The sequence below is a fragment of the Schistocerca gregaria genome, unplaced genomic scaffold (assembly GCF_023897955.1).
Source record: "Schistocerca gregaria isolate iqSchGreg1 unplaced genomic scaffold, iqSchGreg1.2 ptg001299l, whole genome shotgun sequence".
NCBI classification, from domain to species: Eukaryota; Metazoa; Arthropoda; class Insecta; order Orthoptera; family Acrididae; genus Schistocerca; species Schistocerca gregaria.
This window is the reverse complement of record NW_026062611.1, coordinates 1-24300: the sequence shown is the minus strand read 5'-3', so window position 1 is coordinate 24300 and position 24300 is coordinate 1. Positions and strand designations below refer to the sequence as shown.

The 24300-nt window shown below is 51.3% G+C and overlaps 17 non-coding genes across 17 annotated transcripts; all 17 read left to right on the top strand.

The window, feature by feature from the left end:
* The first annotated feature begins 934 nt into the window (after window positions 1-934).
* Window positions 935-1053, top strand: LOC126330503 (5S ribosomal RNA). Its single transcript, XR_007562951.1, has one exon. It is a non-coding gene; the product is annotated as a 5S ribosomal RNA (ribosomal RNA).
* A 1279-nt stretch (window positions 1054-2332) lies between these two features.
* On the top strand, window positions 2333-2451 carry LOC126330493 (5S ribosomal RNA). Its single transcript, XR_007562942.1, has one exon. It is a non-coding gene; the product is annotated as a 5S ribosomal RNA (ribosomal RNA).
* Window positions 2452-3725: 1274 nt separating this feature from the next.
* Window positions 3726-3844, top strand: LOC126330492 (5S ribosomal RNA). The gene has a single exon (XR_007562941.1). It is a non-coding gene; the product is annotated as a 5S ribosomal RNA (ribosomal RNA).
* Window positions 3845-5118: 1274 nt separating this feature from the next.
* LOC126330491 (5S ribosomal RNA) lies at window positions 5119-5237 on the top strand. The gene has a single exon (XR_007562940.1). It is a non-coding gene; the product is annotated as a 5S ribosomal RNA (ribosomal RNA).
* A 1274-nt stretch (window positions 5238-6511) lies between these two features.
* LOC126330501 (5S ribosomal RNA) lies at window positions 6512-6630 on the top strand. Its single transcript, XR_007562949.1, has one exon. It is a non-coding gene; the product is annotated as a 5S ribosomal RNA (ribosomal RNA).
* Window positions 6631-7906: 1276 nt separating this feature from the next.
* Window positions 7907-8025, top strand: LOC126330507 (5S ribosomal RNA). The gene has a single exon (XR_007562955.1). It is a non-coding gene; the product is annotated as a 5S ribosomal RNA (ribosomal RNA).
* A 1276-nt stretch (window positions 8026-9301) lies between these two features.
* LOC126330506 (5S ribosomal RNA) lies at window positions 9302-9420 on the top strand. The gene has a single exon (XR_007562954.1). It is a non-coding gene; the product is annotated as a 5S ribosomal RNA (ribosomal RNA).
* A 1276-nt stretch (window positions 9421-10696) lies between these two features.
* LOC126330505 (5S ribosomal RNA) lies at window positions 10697-10815 on the top strand. Its single transcript, XR_007562953.1, has one exon. It is a non-coding gene; the product is annotated as a 5S ribosomal RNA (ribosomal RNA).
* Window positions 10816-12091: 1276 nt separating this feature from the next.
* On the top strand, window positions 12092-12210 carry LOC126330500 (5S ribosomal RNA). Its single transcript, XR_007562948.1, has one exon. It is a non-coding gene; the product is annotated as a 5S ribosomal RNA (ribosomal RNA).
* Window positions 12211-13484: 1274 nt separating this feature from the next.
* On the top strand, window positions 13485-13603 carry LOC126330499 (5S ribosomal RNA). Its single transcript, XR_007562947.1, has one exon. It is a non-coding gene; the product is annotated as a 5S ribosomal RNA (ribosomal RNA).
* Window positions 13604-14883: 1280 nt separating this feature from the next.
* Window positions 14884-15002, top strand: LOC126330498 (5S ribosomal RNA). The gene has a single exon (XR_007562946.1). It is a non-coding gene; the product is annotated as a 5S ribosomal RNA (ribosomal RNA).
* Window positions 15003-16281: 1279 nt separating this feature from the next.
* Window positions 16282-16400, top strand: LOC126330496 (5S ribosomal RNA). The gene has a single exon (XR_007562945.1). It is a non-coding gene; the product is annotated as a 5S ribosomal RNA (ribosomal RNA).
* A 1280-nt stretch (window positions 16401-17680) lies between these two features.
* LOC126330495 (5S ribosomal RNA) lies at window positions 17681-17799 on the top strand. Its single transcript, XR_007562944.1, has one exon. It is a non-coding gene; the product is annotated as a 5S ribosomal RNA (ribosomal RNA).
* Window positions 17800-19076: 1277 nt separating this feature from the next.
* LOC126330494 (5S ribosomal RNA) lies at window positions 19077-19195 on the top strand. The gene has a single exon (XR_007562943.1). It is a non-coding gene; the product is annotated as a 5S ribosomal RNA (ribosomal RNA).
* A 1278-nt stretch (window positions 19196-20473) lies between these two features.
* On the top strand, window positions 20474-20592 carry LOC126330502 (5S ribosomal RNA). Its single transcript, XR_007562950.1, has one exon. It is a non-coding gene; the product is annotated as a 5S ribosomal RNA (ribosomal RNA).
* A 1277-nt stretch (window positions 20593-21869) lies between these two features.
* On the top strand, window positions 21870-21988 carry LOC126330490 (5S ribosomal RNA). The gene has a single exon (XR_007562939.1). It is a non-coding gene; the product is annotated as a 5S ribosomal RNA (ribosomal RNA).
* A 1277-nt stretch (window positions 21989-23265) lies between these two features.
* Window positions 23266-23385, top strand: LOC126330504 (5S ribosomal RNA). The gene has a single exon (XR_007562952.1). It is a non-coding gene; the product is annotated as a 5S ribosomal RNA (ribosomal RNA).
* The last annotated feature ends 915 nt before the right edge of the window (window positions 23386-24300 follow it).

Here is a 24300-nt window from a genome sequence, read left to right as displayed (position 1 = left end):
ACACACGCGAGACAGATGGAACTCTGGCTGTCTTCATTTCTTGCTTTCTTGTCGCTACCCCTGCCAGCCCTTTTTTCATGCTACCTTTCTCATGTGACAAAGATGCTTCCATACTGATTTTAAACTATCGTAAGATACGATATTAAGGAACTCAGTTTGAAAAGAGTGCGCCAAGGAAGACTTCCAAAGAGTCTCTGGAAATAACAAAACAGTATGAAGTGACAGAAATGTTGTGAAATACGTCAGGGCATATTGTTTTGTAGCAGTGCACAACGGCAAATTTGTAAACAAAAATTTACCTTTCGTCGCTACAAGAGAGGGATACTTTGTCCAACAGCCTGTGTCTTGTGTGCATGTTTTCGCACCTTTCCACGGCACGGCGCAGCACAGAGCTGCTCTGGTAGCTCCGAACGGACGCACACGGCGCCTCGGACACGCCGGTTCGGCCCGCGCCCATCTCGCAGATGTTTCTCGTGCTTGTGCTGTCATTACGGACCGCGACCCGAGCGGCAGCGAGCGGCAGTCGAGCAAAGTCGGGACAAGTCGGGACGGAAGGGGACAGCCGAGAATGCACCGTGCGAATTACGCAAATATCTGGAAGCGCGACGCGTGTCAGGCAGGTGAGAACGCTTCCCTCGGTCCAGCAGGACACTGCCACACCCCGCGAGTCCCCAAGCCGCCCGGCCGCGCGCAAGCCCTGCGCCGGATAACGATAACAAGGTGCGTCTCCCGCGAGTGTCGGAGGCCGCACGAACCAAACGAATGACAGGCGGTGCAACGAGCAGCTGTGTTGTGCGTCCGACCCACGTGGCGGCGCGTCGCCTTCGAGGTGGAAGGACGTGCTTTGCGTCAAATGTGCCACCGAAAAAAGCGATTGCTTGTGTTAGGAGGAGAGGCGAAGCCTTCTTCTGCCGTGCAGCTACAGTATAACGACGCCAACGGCCATACCATGTTGAATACACCGGTTCTCGTCCGATCACCGAAGTTAAGCAACATCGGGCCCGGTTAGTACTTGGATGGGTGACCGCCTGGGAACACCGGGTGCTGTTGGCTCCTTCTCTCTTTTTAGATTGTACGTCACTACACCTGCCAGCCCTCTTTTCATACAAACTCTCAGGTGCGACAAAGATGCTTCCACAAGCATTTTAAACTACTGTATTAAACGTAAGATGCGAAATTACAGTAATGAACTCAGTTTGAACAAGAAAGCGCGGACGAAGAGTGCTAGGAACTCGTTGAAAATAACGAAACACTGCGAATCGACAGATGTGCTCTTGAAATGCGTCAGAGCCTACTGTTTTGTAGGAGCGCTAAATTCCAAAAAACTAACTACATTAAAAAAAAAAAAAAAACCTGTTCCTGTCCGACCACCGATGATAAGCAACAACGTTAGTATTCGGATCGGCGACCGCTTGGGAACTCTGGCTGTCTTCATTTCTTGCTTTCTTGTCGCTACCCCTGCCAGCCCTTTTTTCATGCTACCTTTCTCATGTGACAAAGATGCTTCCATACTGATTTTAAACTATCGTAAGATACGATATTAAGGAACTCAGTTTGAAAAGAGTGCGCCAAGGAAGACTTCCAAAGAGTCTCTGGAAATAACAAAACAGTATGAAGTGACAGAAATGTTGTGAAATACGTCAGGGCATATTGTTTTGTAGCAGTGCACAACGGCAAATTTGTAAACAAAAATTTACCTTTCGTCGCTACAAGAGAGGGATACTTTGTCCAACAGCCTGTGTCTTGTGTGCATGTTTTCGCACCTTTCCACGGCACGGCGCAGCACAGAGCTGCTCTGGTAGCTCCGAACGGACGCACACGGCGCCTCGGACACGCCGGTTCGGCCCGCGCCCATCTCGCAGATGTTTCTCGTGCTTGTGCTGTCATTACGGACCGCGACCCGAGCGGCAGCGAGCGGCAGTCGAGCAAAGTCGGGACAAGTCGGGACGGAAGGGGACAGCCGAGAATGCACCGTGCGAATTACGCAAATATCTGGAAGCGCGACGCGTGTCAGGCAGGTGAGAACGCTTCCCTCGGTCCAGCAGGACACTGCCACACCCCGCGAGTCCCCAAGCCGCCCGGCCGCGCGCAAGCCCTGCGCCGGATAACGATAACAAGGTGCGTCTCCCGCGAGTGTCGGAGGCCGCACGAACCAAACGAATGACAGGCGGTGCAACGAGCAGCTGTGTTGTGCGTCCGACCCACGTGGCGGCGCGTCGCCTTCGAGGTGGAAGGACGTGCTTTGTGTCAAATGTGCCACCGAAAAAAGCGATTGCTTGTGTTAGGAGGAGAGGCGAAGCCTTCTTCTGCCGTGCAGCTACAGTATAACGACGCCAACGGCCATACCATGTTGAATACACCGGTTCTCGTCCGATCACCGAAGTTAAGCAACATCGGGCCTGGTTAGTACTTGGATGGGTGACCGCCTGGGAACACCGGGTGCTGTTGGCTCCTTCTCTCTTTTTAGATTGTACGTCACTACACCTGCCAGCCCTCTTTTCATACAAACTCTCAGGTGCGACAAAGATGCTTCCACAAGCATTTTAAACTACTGTATTAAACGTAAGATGCGAAATTACAGTAATGAACTCAGTTTGAACAAGAAAGCGCGGACGAAGAGTGCTAGGAACTCGTTGAAAATAACGAAACACTGCGAATCGACAGATGTGCTCTTGAAATGCGTCAGAGCCTACTGTTTTGTAGGAGCGCTAAATTCCAAAAACTAACTACATTAAAAAAAAAAAACCTGTTCCTGTCCGACCACCGATGATAAGCAACAACGTTAGTATTCGGATCGGCGACCGCTTGGGAACTCTGGCTGTCTTCATTTCTTGCTTTCTTGTCGCTACCCCTGCCAGCCCTTTTTTCATGCTACCTTTCTCATGTGACAAAGATGCTTCCATACTGATTTTAAACTATCGTAAGATACGATATTAAGGAACTCAGTTTGAAAAGAGTGCGCCAAGGAAGACTTCCAAAGAGTCTCTGGAAATAACAAAACAGTATGAAGTGACAGAAATGTTGTGAAATACGTCAGGGCATATTGTTTTGTAGCAGTGCACAACGGCAAATTTGTAAACAAAAATTTACCTTTCGTCGCTACAAGAGAGGGATACTTTGTCCAACAGCCTGTGTCTTGTGTGCATGTTTTCGCACCTTTCCACGGCACGGCGCAGCACAGAGCTGCTCTGGTAGCTCCGAACGGACGCACACGGCGCCTCGGACACGCCGGTTCGGCCCGCGCCCATCTCGCAGATGTTTCTCGTGCTTGTGCTGTCATTACGGACCGCGACCCGAGCGGCAGCGAGCGGCAGTCGAGCAAAGTCGGGACAAGTCGGGACGGAAGGGGACAGCCGAGAATGCACCGTGCGAATTACGCAAATATCTGGAAGCGCGACGCGTGTCAGGCAGGTGAGAACGCTTCCCTCGGTCCAGCAGGACACTGCCACACCCCGCGAGTCCCCAAGCCGCCCGGCCGCGCGCAAGCCCTGCGCCGGATAACGATAACAAGGTGCGTCTCCCGCGAGTGTCGGAGGCCGCACGAACCAAACGAATGACAGGCGGTGCAACGAGCAGCTGTGTTGTGCGTCCGACCCACGTGGCGGCGCGTCGCCTTCGAGGTGGAAGGACGTGCTTTGTGTCAAATGTGCCACCGAAAAAAGCGATTGCTTGTGTTAGGAGGAGAGGCGAAGCCTTCTTCTGCCGTGCAGCTACAGTATAACGACGCCAACGGCCATACCATGTTGAATACACCGGTTCTCGTCCGATCACCGAAGTTAAGCAACATCGGGCCTGGTTAGTACTTGGATGGGTGACCGCCTGGGAACACCGGGTGCTGTTGGCTCCTTCTCTCTTTTTAGATTGTACGTCACTACACCTGCCAGCCCTCTTTTCATACAAACTCTCAGGTGCGACAAAGATGCTTCCACAAGCATTTTAAACTACTGTATTAAACGTAAGATGCGAAATTACAGTAATGAACTCAGTTTGAACAAGAAAGCGCGGACGAAGAGTGCTAGGAACTCGTTGAAAATAACGAAACACTGCGAATCGACAGATGTGCTCTTGAAATGCGTCAGAGCCTACTGTTTTGTAGGAGCGCTAAATTCCAAAAACTAACTACATTAAAAAAAAAAAACCTGTTCCTGTCCGACCACCGATGATAAGCAACAACGTTAGTATTCGGATCGGCGACCGCTTGGGAACTCTGGCTGTCTTCATTTCTTGCTTTCTTGTCGCTACCCCTGCCAGCCCTTTTTTCATGCTACCTTTCTCATGTGACAAAGATGCTTCCATACTGATTTTAAACTATCGTAAGATACGATATTAAGGAACTCAGTTTGAAAAGAGTGCGCCAAGGAAGACTTCCAAAGAGTCTCTGGAAATAACAAAACAGTATGAAGTGACAGAAATGTTGTGAAATACGTCAGGGCATATTGTTTTGTAGCAGTGCACAACGGCAAATTTGTAAACAAAAATTTACCTTTCGTCGCTACAAGAGAGGGATACTTTGTCCAACAGCCTGTGTCTTGTGTGCATGTTTTCGCACCTTTCCACGGCACGGCGCAGCACAGAGCTGCTCTGGTAGCTCCGAACGGACGCACACGGCGCCTCGGACACGCCGGTTCGGCCCGCGCCCATCTCGCAGATGTTTCTCGTGCTTGTGCTGTCATTACGGACCGCGACCCGAGCGGCAGCGAGCGGCAGTCGAGCAAAGTCGGGACAAGTCGGGACGGAAGGGGACAGCCGAGAATGCACCGTGCGAATTACGCAAATATCTGGAAGCGCGACGCGTGTCAGGCAGGTGAGAACGCTTCCCTCGGTCCAGCAGGACACTGCCACACCCCGCGAGTCCCCAAGCCGCCCGGCCGCGCGCAAGCCCTGCGCCGGATAACGATAACAAGGTGCGTCTCCCGCGAGTGTCGGAGGCCGCACGAACCAAACGAATGACAGGCGGTGCAACGAGCAGCTGTGTTGTGCGTCCGACCCACGTGGCGGCGCGTCGCCTTCGAGGTGGAAGGACGTGCTTTGTGTCAAATGTGCCACCGAAAAAAGCGATTGCTTGTGTTAGGAGGAGAGGCGAAGCCTTCTTCTGCCGTGCAGCTACAGTATAACGACGCCAACGGCCATACCATGTTGAATACACCGGTTCTCGTCCGATCACCGAAGTTAAGCAACATCGGGCCTGGTTAGTACTTGGATGGGTGACCGCCTGGGAACACCGGGTGCTGTTGGCTCCTTCTCTCTTTTTAGATTGTACGTCACTACACCTGCCAGCCCTCTTTTCATACAAACTCTCAGGTGCGACAAAGATGCTTCCACAAGCATTTTAAACTACTGTATTAAACGTAAGATGCGAAATTACAGTAATGAACTCAGTTTGAACAAGAAAGCGCGGACGAAGAGTGCTAGGAACTCGTTGAAAATAACGAAACACTGCGAATCGACAGATGTGCTCTTGAAATGCGTCAGAGCCTACTGTTTTGTAGGAGCGCTAAATTCCAAAAACTAACTACATTAAAAAAAAAAAACCTGTTCCTGTCCGACCACCGATGATAAGCAACAACGTTAGTATTCGGATCGGCGACCGCTTGGGAACTCTGGCTGTCTTCATTTCTTGCTTTCTTGTCGCTACCCCTGCCAGCCCTTTTTTCATGCTACCTTTCTCATGTGACAAAGATGCTTCCATACTGATTTTAAACTATCGTAAGATACGATATTAAGGAACTCAGTTTGAAAAGAGTGCGCCAAGGAAGACTTCCAAAGAGTCTCTGGAAATAACAAAACAGTATGAAGTGACAGAAATGTTGTGAAATACGTCAGGGCATATTGTTTTGTAGCAGTGCACAACGGCAAATTTGTAAACAAAAATTTACCTTTCGTCGCTACAAGAGAGGGATACTTTGTCCAACAGCCTGTGTCTTGTGTGCATGTTTTCGCACCTTTCCACGGCACGGCGCAGCACAGAGCTGCTCTGGTAGCTCCGAACGGACGCACACGGCGCCTCGGACACGCCGGTTCGGCCCGCGCCCATCTCGCAGATGTTTCTCGTGCTTGTGCTGTCATTACGGACCGCGACCCGAGCGGCAGCGAGCGGCAGTCGAGCAAAGTCGGGACAAGTCGGGACGGAAGGGGACAGCCGAGAATGCACCGTGCGAATTACGCAAATATCTGGAAGCGCGACGCGTGTCAGGCAGGTGAGAACGCTTCCCTCGGTCCAGCAGGACACTGCCACACCCCGCGAGTCCCCAAGCCGCCCGGCCGCGCGCAAGCCCTGCGCCGGATAACGATAACAAGGTGCGTCTCCCGCGAGTGTCGGAGGCCGCACGAACCAAACGAATGACAGGCGGTGCAACGAGCAGCTGTGTTGTGCGTCCGACCCACGTGGCGGCGCGTCGCCTTCGAGGTGGAAGGACGTGCTTTGCGTCAAATGTGCCACCGAAAAAAGCGATTGCTTGTGTTAGGAGGAGAGGCGAAGCCTTCTTCTGCCGTGCAGCTACAGTATAACGACGCCAACGGCCATACCATGTTGAATACACCGGTTCTCGTCCGATCACCGAAGTTAAGCAACATCGGGCCCGGTTAGTACTTGGATGGGTGACCGCCTGGGAACACCGGGTGCTGTTGGCTCCTTCTCTCTTTTTAGATTGTACGTCACTACACCTGCCAGCCCTCTTTTCATACAAACTCTCAGGTGCGACAAAGATGCTTCCACAAGCATTTTAAACTACTGTATTAAACGTAAGATGCGAAATTACAGTAATGAACTCAGTTTGAACAAGAAAGCGCGGACGAAGAGTGCTAGGAACTCGTTGAAAATAACGAAACACTGCGAATCGACAGATGTGCTCTTGAAATGCGTCAGAGCCTACTGTTTTGTAGGAGCGCTAAATTCCAAAAACTAACTACATTAAAAAAAAAAAAAACCTGTTCCTGTCCGACCACCGATGATAAGCAACAACGTTAGTATTCGGATCGGCGACCGCTTGGGAACTCTGGCTGTCTTCATTTCTTGCTTTCTTGTCGCTACCCCTGCCAGCCCTTTTTTCATGCTACCTTTCTCATGTGACAAAGATGCTTCCATACTGATTTTAAACTATCGTAAGATACGATATTAAGGAACTCAGTTTGAAAAGAGTGCGCCAAGGAAGACTTCCAAAGAGTCTCTGGAAATAACAAAACAGTATGAAGTGACAGAAATGTTGTGAAATACGTCAGGGCATATTGTTTTGTAGCAGTGCACAACGGCAAATTTGTAAACAAAAATTTACCTTTCGTCGCTACAAGAGAGGGATACTTTGTCCAACAGCCTGTGTCTTGTGTGCATGTTTTCGCACCTTTCCACGGCACGGCGCAGCACAGAGCTGCTCTGGTAGCTCCGAACGGACGCACACGGCGCCTCGGACACGCCGGTTCGGCCCGCGCCCATCTCGCAGATGTTTCTCGTGCTTGTGCTGTCATTACGGACCGCGACCCGAGCGGCAGCGAGCGGCAGTCGAGCAAAGTCGGGACAAGTCGGGACGGAAGGGGACAGCCGAGAATGCACCGTGCGAATTACGCAAATATCTGGAAGCGCGACGCGTGTCAGGCAGGTGAGAACGCTTCCCTCGGTCCAGCAGGACACTGCCACACCCCGCGAGTCCCCAAGCCGCCCGGCCGCGCGCAAGCCCTGCGCCGGATAACGATAACAAGGTGCGTCTCCCGCGAGTGTCGGAGGCCGCACGAACCAAACGAATGACAGGCGGTGCAACGAGCAGCTGTGTTGTGCGTCCGACCCACGTGGCGGCGCGTCGCCTTCGAGGTGGAAGGACGTGCTTTGTGTCAAATGTGCCACCGAAAAAAGCGATTGCTTGTGTTAGGAGGAGAGGCGAAGCCTTCTTCTGCCGTGCAGCTACAGTATAACGACGCCAACGGCCATACCATGTTGAATACACCGGTTCTCGTCCGATCACCGAAGTTAAGCAACATCGGGCCTGGTTAGTACTTGGATGGGTGACCGCCTGGGAACACCGGGTGCTGTTGGCTCCTTCTCTCTTTTTAGATTGTACGTCACTACACCTGCCAGCCCTCTTTTCATACAAACTCTCAGGTGCGACAAAGATGCTTCCACAAGCATTTTAAACTACTGTATTAAACGTAAGATGCGAAATTACAGTAATGAACTCAGTTTGAACAAGAAAGCGCGGACGAAGAGTGCTAGGAACTCGTTGAAAATAACGAAACACTGCGAATCGACAGATGTGCTCTTGAAATGCGTCAGAGCCTACTGTTTTGTAGGAGCGCTAAATTCCAAAAACTAACTACATTAAAAAAAAAAAAAACCTGTTCCTGTCCGACCACCGATGATAAGCAACAACGTTAGTATTCGGATCGGCGACCGCTTGGGAACTCTGGCTGTCTTCATTTCTTGCTTTCTTGTCGCTACCCCTGCCAGCCCTTTTTTCATGCTACCTTTCTCATGTGACAAAGATGCTTCCATACTGATTTTAAACTATCGTAAGATACGATATTAAGGAACTCAGTTTGAAAAGAGTGCGCCAAGGAAGACTTCCAAAGAGTCTCTGGAAATAACAAAACAGTATGAAGTGACAGAAATGTTGTGAAATACGTCAGGGCATATTGTTTTGTAGCAGTGCACAACGGCAAATTTGTAAACAAAAATTTACCTTTCGTCGCTACAAGAGAGGGATACTTTGTCCAACAGCCTGTGTCTTGTGTGCATGTTTTCGCACCTTTCCACGGCACGGCGCAGCACAGAGCTGCTCTGGTAGCTCCGAACGGACGCACACGGCGCCTCGGACACGCCGGTTCGGCCCGCGCCCATCTCGCAGATGTTTCTCGTGCTTGTGCTGTCATTACGGACCGCGACCCGAGCGGCAGCGAGCGGCAGTCGAGCAAAGTCGGGACAAGTCGGGACGGAAGGGGACAGCCGAGAATGCACCGTGCGAATTACGCAAATATCTGGAAGCGCGACGCGTGTCAGGCAGGTGAGAACGCTTCCCTCGGTCCAGCAGGACACTGCCACACCCCGCGAGTCCCCAAGCCGCCCGGCCGCGCGCAAGCCCTGCGCCGGATAACGATAACAAGGTGCGTCTCCCGCGAGTGTCGGAGGCCGCACGAACCAAACGAATGACAGGCGGTGCAACGAGCAGCTGTGTTGTGCGTCCGACCCACGTGGCGGCGCGTCGCCTTCGAGGTGGAAGGACGTGCTTTGTGTCAAATGTGCCACCGAAAAAAGCGATTGCTTGTGTTAGGAGGAGAGGCGAAGCCTTCTTCTGCCGTGCAGCTACAGTATAACGACGCCAACGGCCATACCATGTTGAATACACCGGTTCTCGTCCGATCACCGAAGTTAAGCAACATCGGGCCTGGTTAGTACTTGGATGGGTGACCGCCTGGGAACACCGGGTGCTGTTGGCTCCTTCTCTCTTTTTAGATTGTACGTCACTACACCTGCCAGCCCTCTTTTCATACAAACTCTCAGGTGCGACAAAGATGCTTCCACAAGCATTTTAAACTACTGTATTAAACGTAAGATGCGAAATTACAGTAATGAACTCAGTTTGAACAAGAAAGCGCGGACGAAGAGTGCTAGGAACTCGTTGAAAATAACGAAACACTGCGAATCGACAGATGTGCTCTTGAAATGCGTCAGAGCCTACTGTTTTGTAGGAGCGCTAAATTCCAAAAACTAACTACATTAAAAAAAAAAAAAACCTGTTCCTGTCCGACCACCGATGATAAGCAACAACGTTAGTATTCGGATCGGCGACCGCTTGGGAACTCTGGCTGTCTTCATTTCTTGCTTTCTTGTCGCTACCCCTGCCAGCCCTTTTTTCATGCTACCTTTCTCATGTGACAAAGATGCTTCCATACTGATTTTAAACTATCGTAAGATACGATATTAAGGAACTCAGTTTGAAAAGAGTGCGCCAAGGAAGACTTCCAAAGAGTCTCTGGAAATAACAAAACAGTATGAAGTGACAGAAATGTTGTGAAATACGTCAGGGCATATTGTTTTGTAGCAGTGCACAACGGCAAATTTGTAAACAGAAATTTACCTTTCGTCGCTACAAGAGAGGGATACTTTGTCCAACAGCCTGTGTCTTGTGTGCATGTTTTCGCACCTTTCCACGGCACGGCGCAGCACAGAGCTGCTCTGGTAGCTCCGAACGGACGCACACGGCGCCTCGGACACGCCGGTTCGGCCCGCGCCCATCTCGCAGATGTTTCTCGTGCTTGTGCTGTCATTACGGACCGCGACCCGAGCGGCAGCGAGCGGCAGTCGAGCAAAGTCGGGACAAGTCGGGACGGAAGGGGACAGCCGAGAATGCACCGTGCGAATTACGCAAATATCTGGAAGCGCGACGCGTGTCAGGCAGGTGAGAACGCTTCCCTCGGTCCAGCAGGACACTGCCACACCCCGCGAGTCCCCAAGCCGCCCGGCCGCGCGCAAGCCCTGCGCCGGATAACGATAACAAGGTGCGTCTCCCGCGAGTGTCGGAGGCCGCACGAACCAAACGAATGACAGGCGGTGCAACGAGCAGCTGTGTTGTGCGTCCGACCCACGTGGCGGCGCGTCGCCTTCGAGGTGGAAGGACGTGCTTTGTGTCAAATGTGCCACCGAAAAAAGCGATTGCTTGTGTTAGGAGGAGAGGCGAAGCCTTCTTCTGCCGTGCAGCTACAGTATAACGACGCCAACGGCCATACCATGTTGAATACACCGGTTCTCGTCCGATCACCGAAGTTAAGCAACATCGGGCCTGGTTAGTACTTGGATGGGTGACCGCCTGGGAACACCGGGTGCTGTTGGCTCCTTCTCTCTTTTTAGATTGTACGTCACTACACCTGCCAGCCCTCTTTTCATACAAACTCTCAGGTGCGACAAAGATGCTTCCACAAGCATTTTAAACTACTGTATTAAACGTAAGATGCGAAATTACAGTAATGAACTCAGTTTGAACAAGAAAGCGCGGACGAAGAGTGCTAGGAACTCGTTGAAAATAACGAAACACTGCGAATCGACAGATGTGCTCTTGAAATGCGTCAGAGCCTACTGTTTTGTAGGAGCGCTAAATTCCAAAAACTAACTACATTAAAAAAAAAAAAAACCTGTTCCTGTCCGACCACCGATGATAAGCAACAACGTTAGTATTCGGATCGGCGACCGCTTGGGAACTCTGGCTGTCTTCATTTCTTGCTTTCTTGTCGCTACCCCTGCCAGCCCTTTTTTCATGCTACCTTTCTCATGTGACAAAGATGCTTCCATACTGATTTTAAACTATCGTAAGATACGATATTAAGGAACTCAGTTTGAAAAGAGTGCGCCAAGGAAGACTTCCAAAGAGTCTCTGGAAATAACAAAACAGTATGAAGTGACAGAAATGTTGTGAAATACGTCAGGGCATATTGTTTTGTAGCAGTGCACAACGGCAAATTTGTAAACAAAAATTTACCTTTCGTCGCTACAAGAGAGGGATACTTTGTCCAACAGCCTGTGTCTTGTGTGCATGTTTTCGCACCTTTCCACGGCACGGCGCAGCACAGAGCTGCTCTGGTAGCTCCGAACGGACGCACACGGCGCCTCGGACACGCCGGTTCGGCCCGCGCCCATCTCGCAGATGTTTCTCGTGCTTGTGCTGTCATTACGGACCGCGACCCGAGCGGCAGCGAGCGGCAGTCGAGCAAAGTCGGGACAAGTCGGGACGGAAGGGGACAGCCGAGAATGCACCGTGCGAATTACGCAAATATCTGGAAGCGCGACGCGTGTCAGGCAGGTGAGAACGCTTCCCTCGGTCCAGCAGGACACTGCCACACCCCGCGAGTCCCCAAGCCGCCCGGCCGCGCGCAAGCCCTGCGCCGGATAACGATAACAAGGTGCGTCTCCCGCGAGTGTCGGAGGCCGCACGAACCAAACGAATGACAGGCGGTGCAACGAGCAGCTGTGTTGTGCGTCCGACCCACGTGGCGGCGCGTCGCCTTCGAGGTGGAAGGACGTGCTTTGCGTCAAATGTGCCACCGAAAAAAGCGATTGCTTGTGTTAGGAGGAGAGGCGAAGCCTTCTTCTGCCGTGCAGCTACAGTATAACGACGCCAACGGCCATACCATGTTGAATACACCGGTTCTCGTCCGATCACCGAAGTTAAGCAACATCGGGCCCGGTTAGTACTTGGATGGGTGACCGCCTGGGAACACCGGGTGCTGTTGGCTCCTTCTCTCTTTTTAGATTGTACGTCACTACACCTGCCAGCCCTCTTTTCATACAAACTCTCAGGTGCGACAAAGATGCTTCCACAAGCATTTTAAACTACTGTATTAAACGTAAGATGCGAAATTACAGTAATGAACTCAGTTTGAACAAGAAAGCGCGGACGAAGAGTGCTAGGAACTCGTTGAAAATAACGAAACACTGCGAATCGACAGATGTGCTCTTGAAATGCGTCAGAGCCTACTGTTTTGTAGGAGCGCTAAATTCCAAAAACTAACTACATTAAAAAAAAAAAACCTGTTCCTGTCCGACCACCGATGATAAGCAACAACGTTAGTATTCGGATCGGCGACCGCTTGGGAACTCTGGCTGTCTTCATTTCTTGCTTTCTTGTCGCTACCCCTGCCAGCCCTTTTTTCATGCTACCTTTCTCATGTGACAAAGATGCTTCCATACTGATTTTAAACTATCGTAAGATACGATATTAAGGAACTCAGTTTGAAAAGAGTGCGCCAAGGAAGACTTCCAAAGAGTCTCTGGAAATAACAAAACAGTATGAAGTGACAGAAATGTTGTGAAATACGTCAGGGCATATTGTTTTGTAGCAGTGCACAACGGCAAATTTGTAAACAAAAATTTACCTTTCGTCGCTACAAGAGAGGGATACTTTGTCCAACAGCCTGTGTCTTGTGTGCATGTTTTCGCACCTTTCCACGGCACGGCGCAGCACAGAGCTGCTCTGGTAGCTCCGAACGGACGCACACGGCGCCTCGGACACGCCGGTTCGGCCCGCGCCCATCTCGCAGATGTTTCTCGTGCTTGTGCTGTCATTACGGACCGCGACCCGAGCGGCAGCGAGCGGCAGTCGAGCAAAGTCGGGACAAGTCGGGACGGAAGGGGACAGCCGAGAATGCACCGTGCGAATTACGCAAATATCTGGAAGCGCGACGCGTGTCAGGCAGGTGAGAACGCTTCCCTCGGTCCAGCAGGACACTGCCACACCCCGCGAGTCCCCAAGCCGCCCGGCCGCGCGCAAGCCCTGCGCCGGATAACGATAACAAGGTGCGTCTCCCGCGAGTGTCGGAGGCCGCACGAACCAAACGAATGACAGGCGGTGCAACGAGCAGCTGTGTTGTGCGTCCGACCCACGTGGCGGCGCGTCGCCTTCGAGGTGGAAGGACGTGCTTTGCGTCAAATGTGCCACCGAAAAAAGCGATTGCTTGTGTTAGGAGGAGAGGCGAAGCCTTCTTCTGCCGTGCAGCTACAGTATAACGACGCCAACGGCCATACCATGTTGAATACACCGGTTCTCGTCCGATCACCGAAGTTAAGCAACATCGGGCCCGGTTAGTACTTGGATGGGTGACCGCCTGGGAACACCGGGTGCTGTTGGCTCCTTCTCTCTTTTTAGATTGTACGTCACTACACCTGCCAGCCCTCTTTTCATACAAACTCTCAGGTGCGACAAAGATGCTTCCACAAGCATTTTAAACTACTGTATTAAACGTAAGATGCGAAATTACAGTAATGAACTCAGTTTGAACAAGAAAGCGCGGACGAAGAGTGCTAGGAACTCGTTGAAAATAACGAAACACTGCGAATCGACAGATGTGCTCTTGAAATGCGTCAGAGCCTACTGTTTTGTAGGAGCGCTAAATTCCAAAAACTAACTACATTAAAAAAAAAAAAAAAAAACCTGTTCCTGTCCGACCACCGATGATAAGCAACAACGTTAGTATTCGGATCGGCGACCGCTTGGGAACTCTGGCTGTCTTCATTTCTTGCTTTCTTGTCGCTACCCCTGCCAGCCCTTTTTTCATGCTACCTTTCTCATGTGACAAAGATGCTTCCATACTGATTTTAAACTATCGTAAGATACGATATTAAGGAACTCAGTTTGAAAAGAGTGCGCCAAGGAAGACTTCCAAAGAGTCTCTGGAAATAACAAAACAGTATGAAGTGACAGAAATGTTGTGAAATACGTCAGGGCATATTGTTTTGTAGCAGTGCACAACGGCAAATTTGTAAACAAAAATTTACCTTTCGTCGCTACAAGAGAGGGATACTTTGTCCAACAGCCTGTGTCTTGTGTGCATGTTTTCGCACCTTTCCACGGCACGGCGCAGCACAGAGCTGCTCTGGTAGCTCCGAACGGACGCACACGGCGCCTCGGACACGCCGGTTCGGCCCGCGCCCATCTCGCAGATGTTTCTCGTGCTTGTGCTGTCATTACGGACCGCGACCCGAGCGGCAGCGAGCGGCAGTCGAGCAAAGTCGGGACAAGTCGGGACGGAAGGGGACAGCCGAGAATGCACCGTGCGAATTACGCAAATATCTGGAAGCGCGACGCGTGTCAGGCAGGTGAGAACGCTTCCCTCGGTCCAGCAGGACACTGCCACACCCCGCGAGTCCCCAAGCCGCCCGGCCGCGCGCAAGCCCTGCGCCGGATAACGATAACAAGGTGCGTCTCCCGCGAGTGTCGGAGGCCGCACGAACCAAACGAATGACAGGCGGTGCAACGAGCAGCTGTGTTGTGCGTCCGACCCACGTGGCGGCGCGTCGCCTTCGAGGTGGAAGGACGTGCTTTGCGTCAAATGTGCCACCGAAAAAAGCGATTGCTTGTGTTAGGAGGAGAGGCGAAGCCTTCTTCTGCCGTGCAGCTACAGTATAACGACGCCAACGGCCATACCATGTTGAATACACCGGTTCTCGTCCGATCACCGAAGTTAAGCAACATCGGGCCCGGTTAGTACTTGGATGGGTGACCGCCTGGGAACACCGGGTGCTGTTGGCTCCTTCTCTCTTTTTAGATTGTACGTCACTACACCTGCCAGCCCTCTTTTCATACAAACTCTCAGGTGCGACAAAGATGCTTCCACAAGCATTTTAAACTACTGTATTAAACGTAAGATGCGAAATTACAGTAATGAACTCAGTTTGAACAAGAAAGCGCGGACGAAGAGTGCTAGGAACTCGTTGAAAATAACGAAACACTGCGAATCGACAGATGTGCTCTTGAAATGCGTCAGAGCCTACTGTTTTGTAGGAGCGCTAAATTCCAAAAACTAACTACATTAAAAAAAAAAAAAAAAACCTGTTCCTGTCCGACCACCGATGATAAGCAACAACGTTAGTATTCGGATCGGCGACCGCTTGGGAACTCTGGCTGTCTTCATTTCTTGCTTTCTTGTCGCTACCCCTGCCAGCCCTTTTTTCATGCTACCTTTCTCATGTGACAAAGATGCTTCCATACTGATTTTAAACTATCGTAAGATACGATATTAAGGAACTCAGTTTGAAAAGAGTGCGCCAAGGAAGACTTCCAAAGAGTCTCTGGAAATAACAAAACAGTATGAAGTGACAGAAATGTTGTGAAATACGTCAGGGCATATTGTTTTGTAGCAGTGCACAACGGCAAATTTGTAAACAAAAATTTACCTTTCGTCGCTACAAGAGAGGGATACTTTGTCCAACAGCCTGTGTCTTGTGTGCATGTTTTCGCACCTTTCCACGGCACGGCGCAGCACAGAGCTGCTCTGGTAGCTCCGAACGGACGCACACGGCGCCTCGGACACGCCGGTTCGGCCCGCGCCCATCTCGCAGATGTTTCTCGTGCTTGTGCTGTCATTACGGACCGCGACCCGAGCGGCAGCGAGCGGCAGTCGAGCAAAGTCGGGACAAGTCGGGACGGAAGGGGACAGCCGAGAATGCACCGTGCGAATTACGCAAATATCTGGAAGCGCGACGCGTGTCAGGCAGGTGAGAACGCTTCCCTCGGTCCAGCAGGACACTGCCACACCCCGCGAGTCCCCAAGCCGCCCGGCCGCGCGCAAGCCCTGCGCCGGATAACGATAACAAGGTGCGTCTCCCGCGAGTGTCGGAGGCCGCACGAACCAAACGAATGACAGGCGGTGCAACGAGCAGCTGTGTTGTGCGTCCGACCCACGTGGCGGCGCGTCGCCTTCGAGGTGGAAGGACGTGCTTTGCGTCAAATGTGCCACCGAAAAAAGCGATTGCTTGTGTTAGGAGGAGAGGCGAAGCCTTCTTCTGCCGTGCAGCTACAGTATAACGACGCCAACGGCCATACCATGTTGAATACACCGGTTCTCGTCCGATCACCGAAGTTAAGCAACATCGGGCCCGGTTAGTACTTGGATGGGTGACCGCCTGGGAACACCGGGTGCTGTTGGCTCCTTCTCTCTTTTTAGATTGTACGTCACTACACCTGCCAGCCCTCTTTTCATACAAACTCTCAGGTGCGACAAAGATGCTTCCACAAGCATTTTAAACTACTGTATTAAACGTAAGATGCGAAATTACAGTAATGAACTCAGTTTGAACAAGAAAGCGCGGACGAAGAGTGCTAGGAACTCGTTGAAAATAACGAAACACTGCGAATCGACAGATGTGCTCTTGAAATGCGTCAGAGCCTACTGTTTTGTAGGAGCGCTAAATTCCAAAAACTAACTACATTAAAAAAAAAAAAAAAAAACCTGTTCCTGTCCGACCACCGATGATAAGCAACAACGTTAGTATTCGGATCGGCGACCGCTTGGGAACTCTGGCTGTCTTCATTTCTTGCTTTCTTGTCGCTACCCCTGCCAGCCCTTTTTTCATGCTACCTTTCTCATGTGACAAAGATGCTTCCATACTGATTTTAAACTATCGTAAGATACGATATTAAGGAACTCAGTTTGAAAAGAGTGCGCCAAGGAAGACTTCCAAAGAGTCTCTGGAAATAACAAAACAGTATGAAGTGACAGAAATGTTGTGAAATACGTCAGGGCATATTGTTTTGTAGCAGTGCACAACGGCAAATTTGTAAACAAAAATTTACCTTTCGTCGCTACAAGAGAGGGATACTTTGTCCAACAGCCTGTGTCTTGTGTGCATGTTTTCGCACCTTTCCACGGCACGGCGCAGCACAGAGCTGCTCTGGTAGCTCCGAACGGACGCACACGGCGCCTCGGACACGCCGGTTCGGCCCGCGCCCATCTCGCAGATGTTTCTCGTGCTTGTGCTGTCATTACGGACCGCGACCCGAGCGGCAGCGAGCGGCAGTCGAGCAAAGTCGGGACAAGTCGGGACGGAAGGGGACAGCCGAGAATGCACCGTGCGAATTACGCAAATATCTGGAAGCGCGACGCGTGTCAGGCAGGTGAGAACGCTTCCCTCGGTCCAGCAGGACACTGCCACACCCCGCGAGTCCCCAAGCCGCCCGGCCGCGCGCAAGCCCTGCGCCGGATAACGATAACAAGGTGCGTCTCCCGCGAGTGTCGGAGGCCGCACGAACCAAACGAATGACAGGCGGTGCAACGAGCAGCTGTGTTGTGCGTCCGACCCACGTGGCGGCGCGTCGCCTTCGAGGTGGAAGGACGTGCTTTGCGTCAAATGTGCCACCGAAAAAAGCGATTGCTTGTGTTAGGAGGAGAGGCGAAGCCTTCTTCTGCCGTGCAGCTACAGTATAACGACGCCAACGGCCATACCATGTTGAATACACCGGTTCTCGTCCGATCACCGAAGTTAAGCAACATCGGGCCCGGTTAGTACTTGGATGGGTGACCGCCTGGGAACACCGGGTGCTGTTGGCTCCTTCTCTCTTTTTAGATTGTACGTCACTACACCTGCCAGCCCTCTTTTCATACAAACTCTCAGGTGCGACAAAGATGCTTCCACAAGCATTTTAAACTACTGTATTAAACGTAAGATGCGAAATTACAGTAATGAACTCAGTTTGAACAAGAAAGCGCGGACGAAGAGTGCTAGGAACTCGTTGAAAATAACGAAACACTGCGAATCGACAGATGTGCTCTTGAAATGCGTCAGAGCCTACTGTTTTGTAGGAGCGCTAAATTCCAAAAACTAACTACATTAAAAAAAAAAAAAAACCTGTTCCTGTCCGACCACCGATGATAAGCAACAACGTTAGTATTCGGATCGGCGACCGCTTGGGAACTCTGGCTGTCTTCATTTCTTGCTTTCTTGTCGCTACCCCTGCCAGCCCTTTTTTCATGCTACCTTTCTCATGTGACAAAGATGCTTCCATACTGATTTTAAACTATCGTAAGATACGATATTAAGGAACTCAGTTTGAAAAGAGTGCGCCAAGGAAGACTTCCAAAGAGTCTCTGGAAATAACAAAACAGTATGAAGTGACAGAAATGTTGTGAAATACGTCAGGGCATATTGTTTTGTAGCAGTGCACAACGGCAAATTTGTAAACAAAAATTTACCTTTCGTCGCTACAAGAGAGGGATACTTTGTCCAACAGCCTGTGTCTTGTGTGCATGTTTTCGCACCTTTCCACGGCACGGCGCAGCACAGAGCTGCTCTGGTAGCTCCGAACGGACGCACACGGCGCCTCGGACACGCCGGTTCGGCCCGCGCCCATCTCGCAGATGTTTCTCGTGCTTGTGCTGTCATTACGGACCGCGACCCGAGCGGCAGCGAGCGGCAGTCGAGCAAAGTCGGGACAAGTCGGGACGGAAGGGGACAGCCGAGAATGCACCGTGCGAATTACGCAAATATCTGGAAGCGCGACGCGTGTCAGGCAGGTGAGAACGCTTCCCTCGGTCCAGCAGGACACTGCCACACCCCGCGAGTCCCCAAGCCGCCCGGCCGCGCGCAAGCCCTGCGCCGGATAACGATAACAAGGTGCGTCTCCCGCGAGTGTCGGAGGCCGCACGAACCAAACGAATGACAGGCGGTGCAACGAGCAGCTGTGTTGTGCGTCCGACCCACGTGGCGGCGCGTCGCCTTCGAGGTGGAAGGACGTGCTTTGCGTCAAATGTGCCACCGAAAAAAGCGATTGCTTGTGTTAGGAGGAGAGGCGAAGCCTTCTTCTGCCGTGCAGCTACAGTATAACGACGCCAACGGCCATACCATGTTGAATACACCGGTTCTCGTCCGATCACCGAAGTTAAGCAACATCGGGCCCGGTTAGTACTTGGATGGGTGACCGCCTGGGAACACCGGGTGCTGTTGGCTCCTTCTCTCTTTTTAGATTGTACGTCACTACACCTGCCAGCCCTCTTTTCATACAAACTCTCAGGTGCGACAAAGATGCTTCCACAAGCATTTTAAACTACTGTATTAAACGTAAGATGCGAAATTACAGTAATGAACTCAGTTTGAACAAGAAAGCGCGGACGAAGAGTGCTAGGAACTCGTTGAAAATAACGAAACACTGCGAATCGACAGATGTGCTCTTGAAATGCGTCAGAGCCTACTGTTTTGTAGGAGCGCTAAATTCCAAAAACTAACTACATTAAAAAAAAAAAAAAAACCTGTTCCTGTCCGACCACCGATGATAAGCAACAACGTTAGTATTCGGATCGGCGACCGCTTGGGAACTCTGGCTGTCTTCATTTCTTGCTTTCTTGTCGCTACCCCTGCCAGCCCTTTTTTCATGCTACCTTTCTCATGTGACAAAGATGCTTCCATACTGATTTTAAACTATCGTAAGATACGATATTAAGGAACTCAGTTTGAAAAGAGTGCGCCAAGGAAGACTTCCAAAGAGTCTCTGGAAATAACAAAACAGTATGAAGTGACAGAAATGTTGTGAAATACGTCAGGGCATATTGTTTTGTAGCAGTGCACAACGGCAAATTTGTAAACAAAAATTTACCTTTCGTCGCTACAAGAGAGGGATACTTTGTCCAACAGCCTGTGTCTTGTGTGCATGTTTTCGCACCTTTCCACGGCACGGCGCAGCACAGAGCTGCTCTGGTAGCTCCGAACGGACGCACACGGCGCCTCGGACACGCCGGTTCGGCCCGCGCCCATCTCGCAGATGTTTCTCGTGCTTGTGCTGTCATTACGGACCGCGACCCGAGCGGCAGCGAGCGGCAGTCGAGCAAAGTCGGGACAAGTCGGGACGGAAGGGGACAGCCGAGAATGCACCGTGCGAATTACGCAAATATCTGGAAGCGCGACGCGTGTCAGGCAGGTGAGAACGCTTCCCTCGGTCCAGCAGGACACTGCCACACCCCGCGAGTCCCCAAGCCGCCCGGCCGCGCGCAAGCCCTGCGCCGGATAACGATAACAAGGTGCGTCTCCCGCGAGTGTCGGAGGCCGCACGAACCAAACGAATGACAGGCGGTGCAACGAGCAGCTGTGTTGTGCGTCCGACCCACGTGGCGGCGCGTCGCCTTCGAGGTGGAAGGACGTGCTTTGTGTCAAATGTGCCACCGAAAAAAGCGATTGCTTGTGTTAGGAGGAGAGGCGAAGCCTTCTTCTGCCGTGCAGCTACAGTATAACGACGCCAACGGCCATACCATGTTGAATACACCGGTTCTCGTCCGATCACCGAAGTTAAGCAACATCGGGCCTGGTTAGTACTTGGATGGGTGACCGCCTGGGAACACCGGGTGCTGTTGGCTCCTTCTCTCTTTTTAGATTGTACGTCACTACACCTGCCAGCCCTCTTTTCATACAAACTCTCAGGTGCGACAAAGATGCTCCCACAAGCATTTTAAACTACTGTATTAAACGTAAGATGCGAAATTACAGTAATGAACTCAGTTTGAACAAGAAAGCGCGGACGAAGAGTGCTAGGAACTCGTTGAAAATAACGAAACACTGCGAATCGACAGATGTGCTCTTGAAATGCGTCAGAGCCTACTGTTTTGTAGGAGCGCTAAATTCCAAAAACTAACTACATTAAAAAAAAAAAAAAACCTGTTCCTGTCCGACCACCGATGATAAGCAACAACGTTAGTATTCGGATCGGCGACCGCTTGGGAACTCTGGCTGTCTTCATTTCTTGCTTTCTTGTCGCTACCCCTGCCAGCCCTTTTTTCATGCTACCTTTCTCATGTGACAAAGATGCTTCCATACTGATTTTAAACTATCGTAAGATACGATATTAAGGAACTCAGTTTGAAAAGAGTGCGCCAAGGAAGACTTCCAAAGAGTCTCTGGAAATAACAAAACAGTATGAAGTGACAGAAATGTTGTGAAATACGTCAGGGCATATTGTTTTGTAGCAGTGCACAACGGCAAATTTGTAAACAAAAATTTACCTTTCGTCGCTACAAGAGAGGGATACTTTGTCCAACAGCCTGTGTCTTGTGTGCATGTTTTCGCACCTTTCCACGGCACGGCGCAGCACAGAGCTGCTCTGGTAGCTCCGAACGGACGCACACGGCGCCTCGGACACGCCGGTTCGGCCCGCGCCCATCTCGCAGATGTTTCTCGTGCTTGTGCTGTCATTACGGACCGCGACCCGAGCGGCAGCGAGCGGCAGTCGAGCAAAGTCGGGACAAGTCGGGACGGAAGGGGACAGCCGAGAATGCACCGTGCGAATTACGCAAATATCTGGAAGCGCGACGCGTGTCAGGCAGGTGAGAACGCTTCCCTCGGTCCAGCAGGACACTGCCACACCCCGCGAGTCCCCAAGCCGCCCGGCCGCGCGCAAGCCCTGCGCCGGATAACGATAACAAGGTGCGTCTCCCGCGAGTGTCGGAGGCCGCACGAACCAAACGAATGACAGGCGGTGCAACGAGCAGCTGTGTTGTGCGTCCGACCCACGTGGCGGCGCGTCGCCTTCGAGGTGGAAGGACGTGCTTTGTGTCAAATGTGCCACCGAAAAAAGCGATTGCTTGTGTTAGGAGGAGAGGCGAAGCCTTCTTCTGCCGTGCAGCTACAGTATAACGACGCCAACGGCCATACCATGTTGAATACACCGGTTCTCGTCCGATCACCGAAGTTAAGCAACATCGGGCCTGGTTAGTACTTGGATGGGTGACCGCCTGGGAACACCGGGTGCTGTTGGCTCCTTCTCTCTTTTAGATTGTACGTCACTACACCTGCCAGCCCTCTTTTCATACAAACTCTCAGGTGCGACAAAGATGCTTCCACAAGCATTTTAAACTACTGTATTAAACGTAAGATGCGAAATTACAGTAATGAACTCAGTTTGAACAAGAAAGCGCGGACGAAGAGTGCTAGGAACTCGTTGAAAATAACGAAACACTGCGAATCGACAGATGTGCTCTTGAAATGCGTCAGAGCCTACTGTTTTGTAGGAGCGCTAAATTCCAAAAACTAACTACATTAAAAAAAAAAAAAAAAACCTGTTCCTGTCCGACCACCGATGATAAGCAACAACGTTAGTATTCGGATCGGCGACCGCTTGGGAACTCTGGCTGTCTTCATTTCTTGCTTTCTTGTCGCTACCCCTGCCAGCCCTTTTTTCATGCTACCTTTCTCATGTGACAAAGATGCTTCCATACTGATTTTAAACTATCGTAAGATACGATATTAAGGAACTCAGTTTGAAAAGAGTGCGCCAAGGAAGACTTCCAAAGAGTCTCTGGAAATAACAAAACAGTATGAAGTGACAGAAATGTTGTGAAATACGTCAGGGCATATTGTTTTGTAGCAGTGCACAACGGCAAATTTGTAAACAAAAATTTACCTTTCGTCGCTACAAGAGAGGGATACTTTGTCCAACAGCCTGTGTCTTGTGTGCATGTTTTCGCACCTTTCCACGGCACGGCGCAGCACAGAGCTGCTCTGGTAGCTCCGAACGGACGCACACGGCGCCTCGGACACGCCGGTTCGGCCCGCGCCCATCTCGCAGATGTTTCTCGTGCTTGTGCTGTCATTACGGACCGCGACCCCGAGCGGCAGCGAGCGGCAGTCGAGCAAAGTCGGGACAAGTCGGGACGGAAGGGACAGCCGAGAATGCACCGTGCGAATTACGCAAATATCTGGAAGCGCGACGCGTGTCAGGCAGGTGAGAACGCTTCCCTCGGTCCAGCAGGACACTGCCACACCCCGCGAGTCCCCAAGCCGCCCGGCCGCGCGCAAGCCCTGCGCCGATAACGATAACAAGGTGCGTCTCCCGCGAGTGTCGGAGGCCGCACGAACCAAACGAATGACAGGCGGTGCAACGAGCAGCTGTGTTGTGCGTCCGACCCACGTGGCGGCGCGTCGCCTTCGAGGTGGAAGGACGTGCTTTGCGTCAAATGTGCCACCGAAAAAAGCGATTGCTTGTGTTAGGAGGAGAGGCGAAGCCTTCTTCTGCCGTGCAGCTACAGTATAACGACGCCAACGGCCATACCATGTTGAATACACCGGTTCTCGTCCGATCACCGAAGTTAAGCAACATCGGGCCCGGTTAGTACTTGGATGGGTGACCGCCTGGGAACCACCGGGTGCTGTTGGCTCCTTCTCTCTTTTTAGATTGTACGTCACTACACCTGCCAGCCCTCTTTTCATACAAACTCTCAGGTGCGACAAAGATGCTTCCACAAGCATTTTAAACTACTGTATTAAACGTAAGATGCGAAATTACAGTAATGAACTCAGTTTGAACAAGAAAGCGCGGACGAAGAGTGCTAGGAACTCGTTGAAAATAACGAAACACTGCGAATCGACAGATGTGCTCTTGAAATGCGTCAGAGCCTACTGTTTTGTAGGAGCGCTAAATTCCAAAAACTAACTACATTAAAAAAAAAAAAAAAAAAACCTGTTCCTGTCCGACCACCGATGATAAGCAACAACGTTAGTATTCGGATCGGCGACCGCTTGGGAACTCTGGCTGTCTTCATTTCTTGCTTTCTTGTCGCTACCCCTGCCAGCCCTTTTTTCATGCTACCTTTCTCATGTGACAAAGATGCTTCCATACTGATTTTAAACTATCGTAAGATACGATATTAAGGAACTCAGTTTGAAAAGAGTGCGCCAAGGAAGACTTCCAAAGAGTCTCTGGAAATAACAAAACAGTATGAAGTGACAGAAATGTTGTGAAATACGTCAGGGCATATTGTTTTGTAGCAGTGCACAACGGCAAATTTGTAAACAAAAATTTACCTTTCGTCGCTACAAGAGAGGGATACTTTGTCCAACAGCCTGTGTCTTGTGTGCATGTTTTCGCACCTTTCCACGGCACGGCGCAGCACAGAGCTGCTCTGGTAGCTCCGAACGGACGCACACGGCGCCTCGGACACGCCGGTTCGGCCCGCGCCCATCTCGCAGATGTTTCTCGTGCTTGTGCTGTCATTACGGACCGCGACCCGAGCGGCAGCGAGCGGCAGTCGAGCAAAGTCGGGACAAGTCGGGACGAACACGCGATCTAGTGT